At 43.4% G+C, this 21,458-nt stretch overlaps 1 protein-coding gene across 1 annotated transcript in view; it reads right to left on the bottom strand.

The window, feature by feature from the left end:
- Positions 1-21,458, bottom strand: part of SCAF8 (SR-related CTD associated factor 8) — a 230,669-nt gene that overhangs the window by 11,325 nt on the left and 197,886 nt on the right. The window contains exon 21 of the transcript XR_004056706.1: positions 6,735-6,825. The gene's annotated coding sequence lies outside the window, so the exon portion shown is untranslated. The remainder of the gene's footprint in view (positions 1-6,734; positions 6,826-21,458) is intronic.

The raw sequence follows: 21,458 nt of genomic DNA, 5'->3' as shown, positions 1-21,458 counted from the left end.
CTCCCACCGCTATCTTCAGGTGACATGGATATTATAGAGGAGTAGGAAGGGGACTCCCTGAAGGAACCTGTTCTATAGCCAGAGCTTTGGAAGTCTTCAAATGGCCTACAAGCTTAGAGGCATCTGGAATCAAAGCAGTAGTGACACCTTCCTGCCCTGGTGATTCTATTTAATGAAGAATAACTATAAAGAGAGCAAGATGGCCAAACAGAACCCTCCAGCTATCATCCCTCCCTGTCCCCTCCAATCCCACCCCCCAAGAACACCAAATTGAACAATTATCCACACAAGACAGCACCTTCATAAGAACCAAAAAATAAGGTGAGCAATCACAGTACCTGGTTTTAACATCATATCAAGGAAGAGGCACTGAAGAGGGTGGGAAAGACACCCTTGAATTGCTTACACGACCCCTCCCCCTTCCCCTAGGAGCACAGCATGATGCAGAGAATCTGTGTCCTTGGAAGAGGGATAGGGAAGTGATTATGGAGCTTTGCATTGCAGCTCAGTGCTGCCCTGATACAGTGGAAAGAAACACAGGGCAGAATTAGGCTGGTGCCCATGGAGGGAGCATTCAGACCAGTCCTAGCTGGAGGAGAAGTGTTCGTCTCGGTAGTCAGAACCGGAGTTCCAGCAAGCCCTGCCACTGCAGGCTCAAGTGCTCTGGGGTACTAAATAAACTTGAAAGACAGTTTAGGCCACAAGGACTGCAATTCCTGGGCAAGTCCTGGTACTGGGCCGACGTTGGAGCCAGCAGGCTTGGTGTGCATGCAACCCAGTAAAACACTAGCTGAGGTGGCCAAGGCCTGTCCCCCAACCTCAGGCAGCAGAGCTCACAGTTCCAAGAGGAGAGGAAAGAGGAAAGAGGAAAGAGGACTCTATCTTGCAACTTGGATGCCAGCTTAGCCACAGTAAAATAACGCACTAAAGTCCTGAAGCCCCCATTCGAAGCCATAGCTCCTGGGTGACATTTCTAGATCCCCCCTGGAACCCACTGCCCTGAGGCAAAAGACAGCCCAAGAAGAATTCACCACCAGCCAACTAAAAAGCTCTTGGGCCTTGAATAAAATATCAGGTCACCACAGGCCTTGGGTGAGACCCAGTACTGTGCTGGCTTCAGGTGTGACCCAGCACACTCTCAGCAGTGATGGCCATGGAAGTGCTTGTGTCACCCCTCCCCCAAATCTAGACAGCTCAGCATGGAGAGTGTGATTCCATTTGTTTGGTGGAAAGTAAGAGAAGGGTACAAGAGACTCTGCCTGGTAATCCAGGGAATTCTCTTGGATCTTATCCAAGATCACCAAGGCAACAGGTCTGCAAAAGTTATACTGTCACTGGGCTTGGGTTGCCTTGTACTGCACATATGACTGCAATGACCAAAGACTTAGATCACAACCCTCAATTCCCTTTGAATATTCGGAAAGCCTTCTCAAGAAAGACGGGTACAAAGAAGTCCAAATTGTGAAGATTAGAATAAATACCTAAATCTTTAATATCTAGACATCAACAAATATCCACAAGTATCAAGACCATCCAGAAAAACATGACCTCACCAAATAAACTAAATAAGACACCAGTGTCTAATTCCAGAATGATAGCGATATATGACCTTTCAGACAGAATTCAAAATAGCTGTTTTGAGGAAACAGCAAAATCCAAGATAACACAGAGAAGGAATTCAGAATCCTATCAGATAAGTTTAACAAAGAGATTGAAATAATTACAAAGAATCAAGCAGGAATTCTGGAGCTAGAAAATTCAATTGATAAACTGAAGAATGCATCAGTCTCTCGACAGCAGAATTGATCAAGCAGAAGAAAGAATTAGTGAGCTTGAAAACAGGCTATTTTGAAAATACACAGAGGAGTCAAAAGAAAAAAGAATAAACAATAATGAAGCACACCTACAGGGGTTAGAAAATAGCCTCAAATAGGCAAATCAAAGAGTTATTGGCCTTAAAGAGGAGGTAGAGGAAATAGAGAGACTGGGGTAGAAAGTTTACTTAGCAGGGTGTGGTGGCTCATGCCTGTAATCCCAAGACTTTGGGAGGACAAGGTAGGTAGATCATCTGAGGTTAGGAGTTTAAGACCAGCCTGACCAACATGGTGAAACCTCATCTCTACAAAAATACAAAAATTAGCCAGGCATGATGGCGTGTGCCTGTAATCCCAGCTACTCAGGAGGCTGAGGTGGAAGAATCTCTTGAACGCGGGAGGCAGAGGTTGCAGTGAGCCGAGTTCGCGCCATTGCACTCCAGCCTGAGTGCCTGAGTGACAGAGTGAGACTCCATCTCAAAAAAAAAAAAAATTTAAAAAAAAAAAAAAAAAAAAAAGGAAAGTGGGGCCGGGTGTGGTGGCTCACGCCTGTAATCCCAGCACTTTGGGAGGCTGAGGTGGCAGGATCACCTGAGGTCAGAAGTTCAAGAACAGCCTGACCAACATAGAGAAACCCCATCTCTACTAAAAATACAAAATTAGCCAGGTGTGGTGGCGCATGCCTGTAATCCCAGCTACTCGGGAGGCTGAGGCAGGAGAATCACTTGAACCCAGGAGGCAGAGGTCGTGGTGAGCCGAGATTGCACCACTGCACTCCAGACTGGGCAACAAGAGTGAAACTCTGTCCCCCACCAAAAAAAAAAAAAAAAAAAAAAAAAAAAAAAAAAAAAAAAAAAGAAAGAAAGAAAAAAGAAAGAGAAAAAGAAAGTTTATTCAAAGAGATAATAACAGAGAACTTTACAAACCCGGAGAAAGATATCAATATTCAAGTGCAAGATTACAGAACACCAAGCAGATTTAACCCAAAAAAGACTACCTGAAGACACTTAACAATCAAACTCCTAAAGGTCAAAGATAAAGCAAAGATCCTAAAAACAGCAAAAACAAACAAACAAAACAAACAAACAAACAAAAAAGAACTATAAGGGAGCTCTAACAAGTCTGGCAGCAGATTTCTTGGTGGAAACCTTATGAGCCAGGAGAGAGTGGCATGACATATTTAAAGTACTGAAGGAGAAAACTTTTATCCTAGAATATTATATCCAGTGAAAATATCTTTCTTTTTTAAATTTTTCTATTATTATTATTATTTTGAGACAGAGTCTCACTCTATTGTAAAAACTGGAGTGCAGTGGCGCGATCTCAGCTCACTGCAACCTACAACTCCCAGGCTCAAGTGATTCTCCTGCCTCAGCCTCCTGAGTAGCTGTGATTATAGGCTTGCGCCTCTACTACCCGGCTAATTTTTGTATTTTTAGCAGAGACAGGATTCACCATGTTGGCCAGGCTGGTCTTGAACTCCTGACCTCAAATGATCCACCTGCCTCGGCCTCCCAAAGTGTTGGGATTACAGGTGTGAGCCACTGTGCCCTGCCAAAAATATCTTTCAAACATGAAGGAGAAATAAAGACTTTGCCAAACAAAAGCAGAGAGATTTCGTCAATGCCAGATCCGTCCTGCAAAAAATGCTACGGTGAGTTCTTCAATTTAAAGGGGGTGTTAATAAGCAATAAGAAATCATCTGAAGTTACAAAACTCACTGGTAACCGTAAGTACACAGACAAATACAGAATATTATAACACGATTATAGTTGTGATATGTAAACTTTTCATATCTTGAAAAGGAAGACTAAAAGATGAACCTATCAAAAATAACAACTACAACAGCTTTTTAAGACACAGACAGTACAATAAGATATAAATAGAAACAACAAAAAGTTGGCTGGGCATGAGGGCTCACGCCTGTAATCCCAGCACTTTGGGAGGCCAAGGCGGGCAGATCACTTGAGGGCAGGAGTTTGAGACCAGCCTGGCCAACATAGTGAAACCCTATCTCTACTAATAAAATGCAAAAATTAGTGGGGTGTGGTGGCATGAACCCGTAATCCCAGCTACTTGGGAGGCTGAGGCACAAGAATTGCTTGAACCCAGAAGGGGGAGGTTGCAGCAAGCCCAGATCATGCCACTGCACTCCAGCCTGGGTCATAGATTCAGTCTCCAAAAAAAAAAAAAAGAAAAGAAACAACAAAAAATTTAAAAGTTGGGGAGAAAAAGTGTAGAGTTTGTATTACTCTTCTCTTTACTTGCTTGTTTTTGCAATCAGAGTCAAGTTGTCATGAGTCTAAAATAATGGGTTATAAGATGTTACTTGCAATCCCCTTGGTGACCTCAAATCAAAAATCCTACAATAGGTATGCAAAGCAAGAAATTAAAATATGCTTCCAGAGGAAAACACTTTCAAAAAATAAATAAATAAATAAGAGACAGGTTTGGGTGGCTGAGGTAGGCAGATCAACTTAAGGCCAGGAGTTCAAGACCAGGCTAATTAACATGGTGAAACCCTGTCTCTATGAAAAATACAAAAAATTAGCCACATGTGGTGGCACATGCCAGCTACTCAGGAGGCTGACATACAAGAATTGCTTGAGCCTAGGCACTGGAGGTTGCAGTGAGCCGAGATTGCACCACTGCACTCCAGCCTGGGGGACAGAGCAAAATGGTCTCAAAAAAAAAAAAAAAAAAAGAAAAAAGAAAAGAAAGAAGACAGGAAAGAAGGAAGGAAGAAAGAGAAGATCCCAACACAACCGGAAAACAAATGACAAAATGGTAGTACTAAGTCCCTATTTATCAACAATTTTCAATGTAAATGGATGAAACTCTCCAATCAAAAAAAAAAAAAAAAAAAAGAAAGAAAGAAAGAGAAAGAAATAAAAACAAAAACAAAAAGAGAGTAGAATGTTGCTTACCAGAGGCTGGGAGTGGGAAAGGGGAAGGTGGAAGGATTTGGGGATGGTTAATGGGTACAAAAATAGAGTTAGATACAATGAATAAGATCTAGTATTTGACAGCACAATAGGGAGATTACAGTCAGCAACAGCTTGTACATTTTAGAATAACTGAGGAGTACAATTGGAATATTCGTAACACGAAATGATGAATGCTTGAGGTGATACTCCATTTACCCTGATGTGCTCATTATTGTATGCCTCTACCAAAATATCTCACGTGCCTTGTAAACATCTACACCTACTACGTACGCATTTAAATTTAAACTATTTTAAATTAAAAAAAAATAAGCATAGAAACACTTAATATGTCACAAAATAGTACAGTTGCATTCAACTTCCTTCAGCAAAACTGTCTAAAAGTTCAAGAAGATGTCCACGAGAACAATCATTGTTGCAATTTGCATGGCTCTGATCTTCAAGGAAAAAATGCACAGTTGCATTCAACTTAATCTTCAGTATGACGAGCACTAATGAGACAATAGTTACATAGCCTTTTCCTGGCACTGGCCCTAGGGCTCTATACACATCACTTAACAGGCATGGAACCCAACATTAGAGGTATTTTCTTTACCTCCATTTTATAGATGAGGAAAGCAAGCTAGGAAGAGATAGAGTCCAAGAGCTGACGGTCAGTAAGTCGTAGAGTCAGGGTTTGAACCTTGCCCCAAGGATGAGGAAGTCCCTGACCTAGAAGGGTGCCCAGTGCAGTGAAAGGGAGGAGAAAGCAAAAATGTTAGTCGCCATGGTGAGTGTGGGGACCAGGTGTGTTCAGGCACTCTGGGTACAGGGAGGCATGCAGCCCGGGGCAATGAGTCCCAGAAAGGCTGCCTGGAGGGGCTGACACAAGAGCTGGGTCCTGCGTGGTAGACCGGGGATGGAGGGGCTGGTCGTTGTGCCAGACAGAAAGGACAGCAAGAGCAAAGACACAGAGGGGCCCAATAGAGGATGAGTCCAAGGATGACGAAGGGGCGTCAAGCAATGGGGCCGAGGGGACTGTGGGGTTGGAGCCTGGGCTGGGACACCAGATTTTTTCCCTGAGGGAGACGGAGGCCCATTCAGAGGATTCCCAGGGAGTGACATGGTTGGACATGAGTTTTATTTTAGGTGGAAGATGGTGAAACTGGAGAAGGGAAAGGAGACCTCAAACAAGGTCAACGCAATGGGCAAAGATGAGCAACGGGAAATAAGTTAGAAGGCAGTTTCTTTATTTTTTTATTTTTTATTTTGAGATGGAGTCTCACTTTGTCACCCACGCTGGAGCGCAGTGGCGCTATCTTGGTTCACTGCAACCTCCGCCTCCTGGGGTCAAGCAATTCTCCTGCCTCAGCCTCCCGAGTAGCTGGAATTACAGGTGCCCACCACCACACCCAGCTAATTTTTGTATTTTTAGTAAAGATGGGATTTCGCCATGGTGAACAGACTGGTCTTGAAAACCATGACCTCAGGTGATCCACCTGCCTCGGCCTCCCAAAGTGCTGGGATTACAAGCAGGAGCCATCGCACCCAGCCTAGAAGGCAGTTTCTTATACTGAACTTATTTTCTCTCTATACAAGCAATGATGTGAGAGCCCCTGCATTGTACAGAAGCTGTGAACATTCATTTTGAAAACAACAGAGGGAAGAGAGTCCCTTTTGAAATTTTTTTGAGGGAGCTTAGCCTTTAAAGTTAAACCACTTATTATCTAATTTTCTTTTCCATAGAATCTCTGCGGGGGCAATGCCGAGAAGGAGCAGATGAGCAGCTTCCATGTCATGAAGCTGGCGGTGGAAAACTGCACTGTGAACCTCACCACACCAAGCATCTCACTTCTCGCATCTGAGAAAACCTCAGCTTTAAGGCCAAGGTAGCTAGAGGAGCCCGACACAGGTGAGACGTTCCCGATCTCCCTGCTAACCTCAGGACAGCCTGCCCATTAGGAACTTCCAAAGACACATGGAACTCACCACTGACCTGCTTAAACTTAACCCAGATAGCTGAAGACGAAAGACTTCATATTCTGCTAGAAGCTTCGAAGCTCCATTATCTTCCGAGTCATTCTGTCCTAGAAGAAAACAACAAATAGTCTCGTTAAATTACCCACAGGTGAGTGATCAATCGGCAACATTAAATGAAAAGTTCCCATTGCATGGATAAGACGAGGTGTAATTCAGAGCAAACTACTATGATACTTCACGCAAAACCTTGTTTTTTGAGATTTTATGTACACAAGTAACAGCTAACCTGACTCTCCACTGGCTCTAAGACCGGCTGAAGCATCATCTAATCTTTCTATATGATAGTAGCAAGAAATGATTATAGAGAAATGTTGTAGGCATTGCATTTGATTAGACTCTGCAACTGAGATGTGTTCATTGAAATACTATCTCCTCATTTGTTAATACATGCCAGTGAATGTAAAACAAAGGACCCCAAGGTTCATATCTGGGGTCACAGAACTTTGGAGATGAATGGGATACTCCTCCTCAAAGATGAAGAAATGAGATCCAGGGAGGCTGTCCCACCCGCAATCTAGCAGCCAGTTAATGACCAAGTCAGAAGTTCATCAACCAGGGCTCTGTCTGCTACATCAGACTTAAATTAGGGTCACAATTTTGAAATAACGGCTCTTATGAAGGCTTTTGATTCAGAAAACATTCCAAATTTCATGTTGACTTTACACTTTTTTTTATTTTTTATTTTTATTTTTTTGAGACGGAGTCTCACCTTGTTGCCCAGGCTGGAGTGCAGTGGCACAATCTCAGCTCACTGCAACCTCCGCCTCCTGGGTTCAAGCAATTCTCCTGTCTCAGCCTCCCAAGTAGCTTGAATTACAGGTGCCTGTCACCACACCCAGCTAATTTTTTTTTTGTATTTTTAGTAGAGATGGGGTTTCACCATGTTGGCTAGGCTAGTCTTGAACTCCTGACCTCAAGTGATGTGCCCACCTTGGCCTCCCAAAGTGCTCAGATTACAGGCGTAAGCCACTGCGCCTGGCCTAAACTTACTTTGTAATATTTCTAGATGTGGAAGTAATTTACATTTTTGCAATAAAATGCTAATAATCAGCTCAAGTCACACTTTTTCATGGAGAAATGAGTCCCACCAGGGGGTCACAAAAAGGACTCTGCCCCATGACCGCTCACATTTTCAGCCAATGCCTGACCTGTATGTGCTGAGTTTCAGGAAGAAATTGCTGTCCCTGAAGTGCAATTTGCCTCCAGGCTCCACAGAATCTTGGAAAACCTTAGCATGCCTAAGCGGGTTGGGATCTGAGGCTAATAGAGTTCAACGTCTCATTACACTTAAAAAAAATGCAGGGGAGTCAAGTGGTCAATCCAAGAAAGAGCTAGGTGCAGAAATCCAGAAAGAAATGCAGGTTCATCGAGCAGCTATTAGCGCTGGGCTCTGTGCCTGCTGCTACAGGTGAATGATCTCATTCTTCTCACAACTGCCCCCCGAATGCACATGGGCACTTCTCCATTTTACAAATGGGGGCACGAAGAACCAGAGAGGCCGAGTTCTTTGGTTCAGTTAATATTTATCTGTACATCTCCTTATATAAAGGAGAAACAGACAAACTGTCTGCCCTCAGTGAGCTCACAATCTAACAGGGAGGAGAGAAGCAGATTCAGGCATTTTAATCCAAACTCAGTTTTCTTTTCTCTTTTTTTTTTTTTTTTTTGAGCAAATTCTTCTAGATCTTGAATCAGAACTAGAACTACGTTGTTCAAAGTGTAGCTTTCAATGTATTAAAAGGTCATGAGATTCATATAGTGGGTCTTGATTACCATTAAAAATATATATATATATGTATGTATGTATTTTTTGTTGTTGTTGTTGTTTGAGACAGAGTCTGCTCTGTTGGCCAGGTCACACCACGCCCGGCTAATTTTTGTGTGTTTAGTAGAAATGGGGTTTCACCATGTTGGCCAGGCTGGTCTCAAACTCCTGACTTCAGGTGATTCGCCCACCTCGGCCTCCCAAAGTGCTGGGATTACAGGCGTGAGCCACTGTGCCCAGCCTGATTAACATTAAAAATACATAAATGAACAAATAAAGCAGAACACAATAGCATAGACTAGAAAATAGTGTGTATCTAGTAAAGGTAAGGAAACTCACAAGGGCATATGTCTATGTATCTCTATCAATCACATAAACCTCTGTGTGTACTGGTTTGCGATGTAAACTATATTTCCTTTTGTAGGCCATGGTGGAAAAAAGTGTGAAAGCTCTTGAGTTATAGAATAAAGTGACCAGTGCTGTATTAGAGGCTCATACAAAATGGTGAGGGCCAAGAGGAGCAAGTGTCTGCCTAGGGACTAACTAGCATCTAGCTAGAGTGAACTGGTACAATTTTGGTTTGTCACCAGGAGAAGTCTTTTAAAGGTGAGATGCCCAAATCCAATGCCCAGAGATAGGAAGAACTGGAGAAGGAGTGTTAGGCAGTTCTAGGGATGAGAGATGAAAACAGAGTCAGGACTCCTTTCTCTTAATAGCCTGGGACAGGGGATGGGCACCTGTCAGGCCATGACACCAGTTCTGCATTTGCATGAGAGCCCCAGACTCAAGAAGATGGACCCCCAATTCTAGTCCTAATTGCTAGAACTGTGGGAGCTGATGGAAGTCTACAAACACTGGTTAGCTCTGGACGGAACTTCCTACCATCCCACTGCCAAAAGAGTACAGGAGAGCATCAGAGTCCAGAAGGCCAGGAGGTTAAGGAGTCAGACTCAGGACCCTTAAAACTTTTTTTTTTTTTTTTTTTTTTTTTTGAGACAGAGTCTTTCTCTGTTGCCCAGGCTGGAGTGGCGTGATCTCGGCTCACTGCAACCTCCACCTCCCAGACTCAAGCAATTCTCCTGCCTCAGCCTCCCAAGTAGCTGGGATTACAGGCATCCGCCACCGCACCTGGCTAATTTTTGTAGTTTTTTAGTAGAGACGGGGTTTCACCATCTTGGCCAGGCTGGTCTTGAACTCCTGACCTTGTGGTCCACCCACCGCGGCCTCCCAAAACGCTGGGATTACAGGCATGAGCCACCGCACCTGGCCCCTTCATACTATCTTAATCCCCAGAACGGAGGCTCCTTTGGGATGGCAGGTTACTGTGATCTCCCTTATCAGGATATAGTTATTAAATTTTCTGTTACTTTAATAAAACTTCCTTCAGACATCTTCTAGGTACCATGTTGGTAAGTTGAAGATTCAGGGCAATCCACTACACTGTCATGTAGACGTATTATCTCAGGTTTCTAAGAACGGATTTGAGGCAAGAGAAAAAAGGTCCACCCACAGAATAACCTGTGGCACTCATTCATACTGTAAGGCTCTCTGACGTGCAGTATGCAATGACGTGGCCGTGACAGGCAGCTCAGGGGCAGTCATATTTTGGTGTCTTTGTTATTGAATATTTATCTGTTAACAAGCAGTAATATGAGATGACATCAAGATAAATTATCTTATCTATGATTTCGTCCATATTTTCCCCATACAGGATTATGATGATGACAAGAACTGGATACTATACAAAATAACCCCAGAAACATATAGAAAAGTAACAACCAGATATTTATGTTTTACGTTTCTTCGCCCATCATGTGTGTCAGACTGTACAAATATCAGGGACTTTAACAAGTTCTCTTTCACTGTAGGTTATGGCTAAAGAGAGAACACTAGTGTATGTTGAAATAGACAGAATAATTAGGCTGGGCGCAGTGGCTCACACCTGTAATCCCAGCACTTTGGGAAGCCGAGGAGAGCAGATCACGAGGTCAGGAGATGGAGATCATCCTGACCAACATGGTGAAACCCCGTCTCTACTAAAATACAAAAAATTAGCCGGGCATGGTGGTATGCACCTGTAGCCCCAGCTACTCAGGAGGCTGAGGCAGGGGAATCGTTTGAACCTAGGAGGCAGAGGTTGCAGTGAGCCGAGATCATGCCACTGCACTCCAGCCTGGGCAACAGAGCAAGAATGGAGTGGAGTAGTTCAATAATGGCTCACTGCAGCCTCTATTTCCTGGGTTCCAGTGATCCTCCTACCTCAGCCTCCGGAGTAGTTGGGACTACAGGTATGTGCCACCATGCCTGGCTATTTTGTGTAATTTTTTGTAGAGACAGGATTTTGCCATGTTTCCTGGGCTGGCTTGAAACTCTTGGGCTCAAGCAATCCACCTACCTTGGCCTCCCAAAGTGTTAGGATTACATGTGTGAGCCACGGTACCTGGCCAGGGCATGATCTTTTATCTTATTTAGGAACAAATGTAATAGTTCATGTGAAACTGCTTCAGGAACCAAAAGGTATCCTGTAAGTATTCACCACTGTCATTATTATCAATGCTAATAAATTATTTTCAAGTAAAATACTAAAAGTAAAACACCTGTAACCCTAGCACTTTGGGAGGCCGAGGTCAGAGGATTGCTTGAGTCCAGGAGTTTGAGACCAGCCTGGGCAACACAGCAAGACCCCATCTCTATAACTTTTACAAAAAAATAAAAAATTAAAATAAAAAGTAAATGAAATTGTATTCAATGTTTCCTGATTATGTGGTTTTGCATACATCTAAATTCCAAACCAAGGACTCAGGTTTAACTAACATGTTCAAGGATTAACATTCATGATAAGGCAGAGACTTTAATCACAATTGTTCTTCATAACAGAAGGGTAAGTGGAGTCTGGTTACTAAGTAGTCCTATTGTCTTCATCTGATGGATGAAATCAGAGGAGCAGAGAAGCTAATGAAATGCCCAGGGGCACACAGTAGCAGAACCAGAGCAGAAAATCAGACACCCTGGCCACTAGAGCCCCTGCTTTTTCTTCTAATCTTGCTCGCAGTTTGGGTTGTTGGTTTGCTTTTTCTTACAAAGTCAGAAGCTGGGCCGAGTGTGGTGGCTCATGCCTGTAATCCTAGCACTTTGGGAGGCCGAGGCGGGTGGATCACCTGAGGCCAGGAGTTCGAGACCAGCCTGGCCAACATAGTGAAACCCCATCTCTACAAACATTAGGCATGGTGGCAGGCACCTATAATCCCAGCTACTCAGGAGGCTGAGGCAGGAGAATCGCTTGAACCCGGGAGGCGGAAGTTGTACTGAGCCGAGATCGTGCCACTGCACTCCAACCTGGGAGAGAGAGCCAGACTCCATCTCAAATAAATAAATAAATAAATAAATAAATAAATAAATAAATAAATAAAAATAGGCCCTGTGCAGTGGCTCACACCTGTAATCCCAGCACTTTGGGACTTTGGGAGGCCAAGGCAGGCCGGATCAGCCGGATCACCTGAGGTCGGGAATTTGAGACCAGCCTGACCAACATGGAGAAACCCCGTCTTTACTACAAATAAAAAATAAGCCGGACGTGGTGGCGCATACCTCTAATCACAGCTACTCAGGAGGCTGAGGCAGCAGAATCGCTTGAACCCGGGAGGTGGAGGTTGCGGTGAGCTGAGATCGCTCCATTGCACTCCAGCCTGGGCAACAAGAGCGAAACTCCATCTCAAAAATAAATAAATAAATAAATAAAAATAAAATGTTTCATATCCAAAATGCACAAGTTTTTCAGCTTTGTTTCTTACTTTTAGGTTTTAATGATGTTCAGAGCAACTCAAAATGTCCTTTTCCCGCAGGAGTAGTCAAGATAAACCCCAGGTAAATTCTACCAAATGGCAAAGCAGAGCCAGCAGTGCCATTCACTGCAGAATACCTGAGTCTGGGCTCCCGGCCAGCACCGGCGAAGGCCCCTACTGTACCTTCTGGCTTCACTCCAGAGGCAAGAAAAGAAAGCACGCCACAGAACACACAAGCCAGGGTTATGCGATTCCAGCTCTCCAGAGTCTAACTTCACTCCTTCTGTAGCTGAATTTAAAAAGTTGCCCTTTTCTGTTTATTTGCACAGAGGCCCGTTTAACATAAGAGCACAAAGAGTGGGGGAACACTACAGCCATGTGGACTAGAATGATTTCCAATCACAATAAACACTCCCAAAGAGGGAGAAAGATGGTACGCAATATATTTCCTCTCTAACATTCTTTAAAATAAATGCACAGCCTTGGAGGAGGCAGCCTGACATGTTTCCACTAGACGAATGTGTGGGGAGAAAAACAGATCTTTGTACACTACCTGCACTGTGCCCAGGCCCCATTCCAGACCACAGTTTGGCAACTGGATCCCAAGGGGCTGAGTATCTGGAGATTGTCTACAATGCAGTTTGTCTGGGCTGCTCTGAAATCAACAAGGCTTCATTCCTTTCCGTTAGCTCTCAGCAGAGTAACATCCAGGAGGGTGCTGTGCTCTGACACATTGCGCAGAGCCTTCTGCATCCTCCAGGCTGAGTCTCGGGCCGCTGAGAACTGCTGTGATGGTTTGGAAACCCCAGTCACAGCGGGCCACAGCCAGGAGCCAGCCAAACCTAAATTCTGGGCTGTCACATTTTGGAGATGTTTCCCCTGAAGCATGTGAGCAAAATCCACAAAAATTTTAAAGCAACATATGATTGCTGTGAAAGAATATCAGGGATCCTATTTTCTTCACCCACTTCTGTGAATCCATTCCTTCTAATGGCTGAGTCCACGTGTCATTCTGCATTACTCACTTTGAACAAGACACAGAAACACCAAGCATCGTGGCATGGGGCACACTACATACTAGGAAGCCTTAAAACATCACCACCAACAAAAACGCTTGATTTGGCCGCTGTTACCAGAAGAGGGTAGAAGAGGCCAGGTACAGTGGCTCATGCCTGTAATCCCAGCACTTTGAGGCCAAGGCAGGGAGATCACCTGAGGTCAGGAGTTCAAGACCAGCCTGGTCAACATGGCGAAACTCCATTTCTACTAAAAAATTAGCGAGGCGTCATGGCGCATGCCTGTAGTCCCATGTATTCAGGAGGTTGAGACACCAGAATTGCTTGAACCCGGAAGACAGAGGTTGCAGTCAGCTAGGATTGCATCACTTTACTCCAACTTGGGCAACAGAGCAAGAGTCCGTCCTTTACGGCCACGCACGGTGGCTCAAGCCTGTAATCCCAGCACTTTGGGAGGCCAAGGCGAGCAGATCACCTGAGGTCAGGAGTTCAAGACCAGCCTGGCCAACATGGTAAAAACCTGTCTCTACTAAAAATACAAAAATTAGCCAGGATACAGTAACCAAAACAGCATGGTACTGGTACCAAAACAGAGATATAGACCAATGGAACAGAACAGAGTCCTCAGAAATAATACCGCACATCTACAGCCATCTGATCTTTGACAAACCTGAGAGAAACAAGAAATGGGGAAAGGATTCCCTATTTAATAAATGGTGCTGGGAAAATTGGCTAGCCATAAGTAGAAAGCTGAAACTGGATCCTTTCCTTACCCCTTATACGAAGATTAATTCAAGATGGATTAGAGACTTAAATGTTAGACCTAATACCATAAAAACCCTAGAAGAAAATCTAGGTAGTACCATTCAGGACATAGGCATGGGCAAGGACTTCATGTCTAAAACACCAAAAGCAACGGCAGCAAAACCCAAAATTGACAAATGGGATCTAATTAAACTAAAGAGCTTTTGCACAGCAAAAGAAACTACCATCAGAGTGAACAGGCAACCTACAGAATGGGAGAAAATTTTTGCAACCTACTCATCTGACAAAGGGCTAATATCCAGAATCTACAAAGAACTCAAACAAATATACGAGAAAAAAACAAACAACCCCATCAAAAAGTGGGGAAAGGATATGAACAGACATTTCTCAAAAGAAGATATTCATACAGCCAACAGACACATGAAAAAATGCTCATCATCACTGGCCATCAGAGAAATGCAAATCAAAACCACAATGAGATACCATCTCACACCAGTTAGAATGGCAATCATTAAGAAGTCAGGAAACAACAGGTGTTGGAGAGGATGTGGAGAAATAGGAACACTTTTACACTGTTGGTGGGATTGTAAACTAGTTCAACCATTATGGAAAACAGTATGGCAATTCCTCAAGGATCTAGAACTAGATGTACCATATGACCCAGCCATCCCACTACTGGGTATATACCCAAAGGATTATAAATTAGTCTACTACAAAGACACATGTACACGTATGTTTATTGCGGCACTATTCACAATAGCAAAGACTTGGAATCAACCCAAATGTCCATCTGTGACAGACTGGATTAAGAAAATGTGGCACATATACACCATGGAATACTATGCAGCCATAAAAAAGGATGAGTTTGCGTCCTTTGTAGGGACATGGATGCAGCTGGAAACCATCATTCTTAGCAAACTATCACAAGAAGAGAAAACCAAACACCGCATGTTCTCACTCATAGGTGGGAACTGAACAATGAGATCACTTGGACTCGGGAAGGGGAACATCACACACTGGGGTCTGTCATGGGGAGGGGGGAGGGGGGAGGAGGGAGGGATTGCTTTGGGGAGTTATACATGATATAAATGATGAATTGATGGGTGCTGACGAGTTGATGGGTGCAGCACACCAACATGGCATAAGTATACATATGTAACAAACCTGCACGTTATGCACATGTACCCTAGAACTTAAAGTATAATAAAAAAAAAAAAAAAAAAAAAAAAAAAAATTAGCCAGGAGTGGTGGTGGGCTCCTGTAATTCCAGCTACTTGGGAGGCTGAGGCAGAAGAATTGCTGGAACCCAGGAGATGGAGGTTACAGTGAGCCAAGATCACACCACTGCACTCTAGTCTGGAAGACAGAGTAAGACTCTACTTTTTGTTTTTTTTAAGTCTTTTACTCTCTCATTTTTTAAAGACGTCCTTTACTCCTACTCAACATACACCTAACACTAATGAGCTGACCATAGAAAGTTTCTATCAGATGATTAATCCTCGCAAGGCTATCAAATTCCCATCCTAAACATCTTTACTTATTACTCAAAGCAGCAGTCCATGAACTTGTTAAGCTGAAGGATAAAACGGTCATATGGGGTGCAGGTGACCTATTGTTATTATTAATGCTGTCCCCTAGAGTTGTGCAGTGCACAACCTCTGAGAGCACATGCAGCAGCCCTGATAATACTTATTATACCAGTATATACTTTTCACTCATGTATTTATAAAGCGTGTATATTATAAAAGCAACATGCATATTCTGTTTCCTGTAAAGATCAGTTCTTTCGCATGTCCGTGTAAATCTTATTGATCACCCAATGCTTATTTACTGTCATTATTCTAAATGAACATCAATCAGTTTAGTGTCCAATTGCTAGGATCTCTTTTCCTTTTCCTCTTTGAATATAAATATACTTGAAAATCATACTTAGTTTCACTTGAGGCATCAGTGACCTTTTTTTTTTCTTTTGAGACAGGTCTCACTGTCACCAAGGTTGGAGTACAGTGGCATGATCATGGCTCACTGAAGCCTCAACTTCTTGGGCTCAGATGATCCTCCTACCTCAACCTCCCGAGTAGCTAGAACTACAAGTACACATCACCACACCCAGCTAATTTTTTTTTTCGTATTTTTTTCTAGAGACAGGGTTTCGCCATGTTGCCCAGAGTGGTCTCAAGCTCCTTGGCTTCAAGCAATCCTCCCACCTTGACCTCCCAAAATGTTGGGATTACAAGCATGAGCCACCACACCCACCCAACAATGATCTTTGATTTCACCAAAAATTGGGGCTGGATTCTAATACTGCCTTATACATTTTATTTTTATTTTATTTTATTTTTTATTTTATTTTATTTTTGAGACAGAGTCTCACTTGGTTGCCCAGGCTGGAGTGCAGTGGCCCCATCTCGGCTCACTGCAACCTCCACTTCCTGGGTTCAAGCGATTCTCGTGCCTCAACCTCCTGAGTGGCTGGGACTACACGTGCGCGCCACCACGCCTGGCTAATTTTTGTATTTTTAGTAGAGATGGGGTTTCGCCTTGATGGCCAGGCTGGTCTCGAACTCCTGACATCAAGTGATCCGCCTGCCTCAGCCTCCCAAAGTGCTGGGCTGACAGGCCTGAGCCACCGTGCCCGGCCAAATTCTGCCTTATAAATGTCTCTCTGAAGTCCCTATTCTCTTGGGCCTTCTCATATCTCCTTTGAGCCATTATATTAGTTTCTTAACTGTTGTTACAACTTCTAGTCTCTCGCAAAACAATCTGTCCCATTATAGCCAGAATTACTTCCTAAAACATGGATAGGTTTAGGTCCCTCTTCTGTTTTAGAAACTTTAATGAATATATATTGCCTAGGAGATAAAGTCCAAACCAATCACCATGGTAGATGACCCATTTATAGTCCACTCAGCTTGTCAGTCTGAGCTAACTTGACTTCCAGTACTAATCGATATCCACTCAGGTATCCATTCAAGAAAAATCTATTGGGCCCTTGTAAAAACACAATGGAACGGAGGAATTACTGGAAAAAGTCAGTAAGACCCATTCCTAGATATCAGGGTGCAAACAAATGGGAGATACAGACACATAACTATATCATGAAAATTGACCATGGTGAGTGCAAACTGGCCCCCATCTGGCGTACCAGCCTTATAGCCAGTAAATTCCCACTCACCCCTTTTTCCTATATTCCAACAATGGTAAACTTTTTGTTATCCAAAACTGTGCCATGTTCTTAGACACCTGCACATGTTTACTTCCTCTCCAGTGCTTAGAATGCCCCTTCCCTATGTTACTGTCTGGCGTTCTCTTGGCACATGAGTGGGTTAAGAACCCAATGGCAACGCGGTAAAGGTCAGCAAGAGGGAAGTCAGACCCTGGAGCAAGAAGCCCGAGCCACACCGCATATAAAGCAGCCAGCCTCTTCATGCTGATGAAGCCCCGTCTCAGCCCCGTGCACCTGTCCCCTTTCCCAATGTGGGGGAAGATGGTCTTTGTGTAGCTGAGTTTAGCCAAGACCCCAGAAAACTGTGGTCTCAACAGAGGAGGTGGCAGATGGCAAAGTGGGCACAGGACGGTGGCACTCTATGTATAACATGACTTCTTTGGGGTGCCTTGCACAGCAAAAGATCCCCTGCAGCTAAATCCAGTACCTCTTGCTTCTTTAGGGCTTGATAACTGAGTACTGGGGCTCTGTAAAAGTGGTTTCTAGAAGTATTTAATTTTGCTTGGGATCAATATGTTAAGGCCACTGGTGTAAATACCAAAGAAGAAATGAGGAATTCCTGTTTGAAATGAAGCACAAATGACTTTCCTCCTTCTCTTCGTTTTATCCTTCCATCCTTCCTTTCTTTTGAAACAGAGAGAAACTGACTTGTATGACTGGTAGATGTCATTTTTGTATATATCTGAACACATTAAACAATCCATTAAAAAAATCCATTTCAACAAAGTGAAATTAACTTTAGAGTTACCAGCAAAAGAGGGTAAAATGTGGAAGCTGCCCTCAAGAAATTCATAACTAGAGGTTACATTTTAGCTAGTTAGTCCTGCCATCTCCCTCAAAGTAAGATATTCCAACCTATAGATATTTATTAGGGAGAAATGTAAATAAATAACTCAATGATTTAAGTAAATAGATCATAAGTCCACAACTCCCTCTAGGCTAAAACTGGTGACTTTCTCAAGAAAAAATGACATAGCCGAAGCCCAAATAACAGAGAAGTAGACTAGAGTGTGTATGTCTGCAGATTCATTTCTGTATGTGAATATTTACCAAGAGAGGTGGATGAGCATGGATATAGATGCTTGTCACTGCTGTAGCCACATCCAGGTGAGCCAAGAGGCTGCAGAGCAGGTAGAAACTGCTGATGCTCGCCCTGGCCAAAGATGATGTTGGGGTGGGTCTGTTGTCTTCCCCCACACCTGGGATCCACTGGCTCACCCACTCTGTGACTGGGGCTCCCAGGAGGCTCAGTTCCCTTCTTCCTGGAGCCCCTGCTGGTCCCTACACTAAGCTTCCCAGCACACCCATCCCCATCCCGGAGATGGCCTGCTGTGATGACAGGACTGGCTCTAGAAAGCAGGGCTCGTTCCACATCCTTCTTACACTAACTCCATCTTTTCCCTGGGAGATGCTCTCAGGCTCTGCAGTTCTGTCAGGTTTTGTGTCTTGAAGTCTTCAAACTTCTTCAGGCAAAAACCTCATGAAATCAGCACTGGGGGATGTTATCTTCATTTCACAAAAGAGAAAGCTGAGATGCAGGGCAGCTCACCAAAAAGATATTTAGTCAGTAAAAGCCATTCCAGTAAGTTATGAGAAAAACCAAAGATATGCCATGGAAGTTTGAGGAAAGCACATTCCAGAGTGGCGGTTTCCCCCTCTGCAAAAGGCAAAGGCCCATCCATGCTCCCACAACGGCCATCACCATTTCAGAATCCGAAACAAAATGTGCTTCCCGACTCTTTTCTTGCATAAAATAAACAGCACCACTTTTGAAATCATTATGTAAAATTAACTTCAAAGAAACAAGAAACATAGCCAAATAAAGGGCGGCAGGGGGAGTTTCAGAAGTACCATTCTCCCATATCCAACCCCCACCACTTTTCCAGCTGAATGCAATTTTTGCCCAGAGAGCAACTTTGTCTGCAGAGACTACCCTATACTTGGGAAGGAAGAATGTAAGTAGCAAGGTGCAAGCATCAGCATAAGTTTCAACTTCAAAAGGAATATAATCACCGTTTCAGTAAACTCGCCCCTTCCAGATAAACAACTGTGTTCCCAGGTTGAAGATGAGTCATGTCCCATCCCCAGAGTCCTCCAAACCACACATTCCTCTTTCTGTCCCTGGCAGTCATTTGCATACATCCTAACCTAAACCAGGGCTGCTTATAAAAGGGCTTGTGTTGAACTTTCTTCTATTTAATTCCAGTGCTTTCTTCCAGCTACCCAATCTGTATGTAATTAAAATCGTATTGCAGCAAATGTTGAATGGTATGAAAAGTTTTACCATATGTATACAATTGACTAGTTGTAGAATTTGGCATGTCTGCAATGATCCCATTAACGAGGAGCGAGCCTGGCTTATTTTGGAGTGTATGTTATATGCTTTGGATAGGTTCTGTTTTTAACTTGTACTAACGCTGTCTGTGATGTTTAACCCTTTGTCAGCGGTCACCAAGAAGTGTTCCTGCATTTCAACAATGAGGACCACTGTACCCTAATCAAAACCTCAGGTCAAAAACTATTTGTCTAGTGGAGGAAGTTTCCTTTGAAAAATTTCCATTTTCTAAACCAAAATTAGCCTGCTCTGTCTTAACAAAGGCTGAGTAGATACCATCAGAGCCTCTGGGATCAAGCTGAACCAAATGGAGAAAATACAGATGCAATCATCACTTCCAAATACTGAGACCCAGGATGCTCCTTGAAGCTTGAAAGAAATGATTTTAGGACAAAAAGAGGAAGTACTGTACTACTGCAGATAATAAAAATGTGAAACTTATGTCCCAAGAGGTAGCAGATAAAATATAAATAAATTCAAGAAGAAGTTAGCAAAGGTCATGCTGACAGATCTACCTTTGAGGAACATTCCTGACATTCTGTGACTGACACAAGGGAGGGAAAACTTCTTTCCGCCTCACCACCCTCCCCACCACACCCACCTTTCCCACACAACAATTGAAAAAACTGGGGCCTTTGTCAGAGGAAGAATACAAGGTCAGATAAGCCTTTGGTCTGATTCTCTGGGTCAAGACTTGATATAATTTGTAGATAATAGAGCTGACCAGTTGCAATTTTGCTTTAAAGACATTCTTCAGTAAAGATTGCAGAATGAGTTGAAGTCTTTCTCAACATGTGCCATGAAGAAACATATGTTCTTAATCTGTGGGTTTAAAATTGTTTTAGAATTACATCAATGAGACATATCCTCAAAAGAAAAAGCAGGCCACCAACCCCAAACACGGGAGTATAAGAGCAGTGTAGGATAATACTTCTTTCTAGCTTAATGTCTTACAACAAATCTGTTGTGAAAGTTCTTTAAAAAGGAACGTTCATCTGGAGCTTAAAAATATGCATATAGGAGCTTTGGCAGAGGGTATTAGTTTCTCGCTAGAGGCAGGAGCCCCGCTAAGCTGATCTGAGGATAGAGTGAAGGCAAAGGTACCCAGCACCTCCAGGAAAGGGAGGTGGAGAAAGAAATGCTCTCATTTCATTCATCACATCAAGTTCTCAAATCAGAATTCAAATCCTCAGTTCTCAGTGCTGAATGTTAAGCCACAGAATGTTAAGATTAGAAAACCACCAAATGAACCTAAACAATTCATCCCTTAAAAAGGAGATGGATATTGTGACCAAAATTTCTTCTTTAAAGTTGGGTACCTGGGTCAGGTATGGTGGCTCATGCCTGTAATCCTAGCACTTTGGGAGGTTGAGGCAGGCGGATCACTTGAGGTCAGGAGTTTGAAACCAGCCTGGTCAACATGGTGAAACCCCAACCCTACTAAAAATACCAAAATGAAAGGGGAAAAAAAATTAGCCTGGTGTGGCAGCACATGTCTGTGATCCTAGCTACTTGGGAGGCTGAGGCAGAAGAATGGCTTGTATCCAGGAGGCAGAGGTTGCAGTGAGTCGAGATCATCCCACTGTACTTCCGCCTGGGCAACAGAGCGAGACCCTGTCTCAAAAAAAAAAAAAAAGGAATTGCTCTGAGACCAGTCTAGACGGTGCTGCCTCCATCACCACGCATGGCTTAACTGACACAGAAACACAAGATGCTTTCACCTAAACAAGGCCTCTGTGTTACCTGGACAGAGTGTTCACAATGTTCGAATCCCCCATTTTCTCAGCCCTG

Source organism: Rhinopithecus roxellana, chromosome 4 (genome assembly GCF_007565055.1).
Source record: "Rhinopithecus roxellana isolate Shanxi Qingling chromosome 4, ASM756505v1, whole genome shotgun sequence".
NCBI classification, from domain to species: domain Eukaryota; kingdom Metazoa; phylum Chordata; class Mammalia; order Primates; family Cercopithecidae; genus Rhinopithecus; species Rhinopithecus roxellana.
This window is presented reverse-complemented; position numbering and strand designations above follow the sequence as displayed.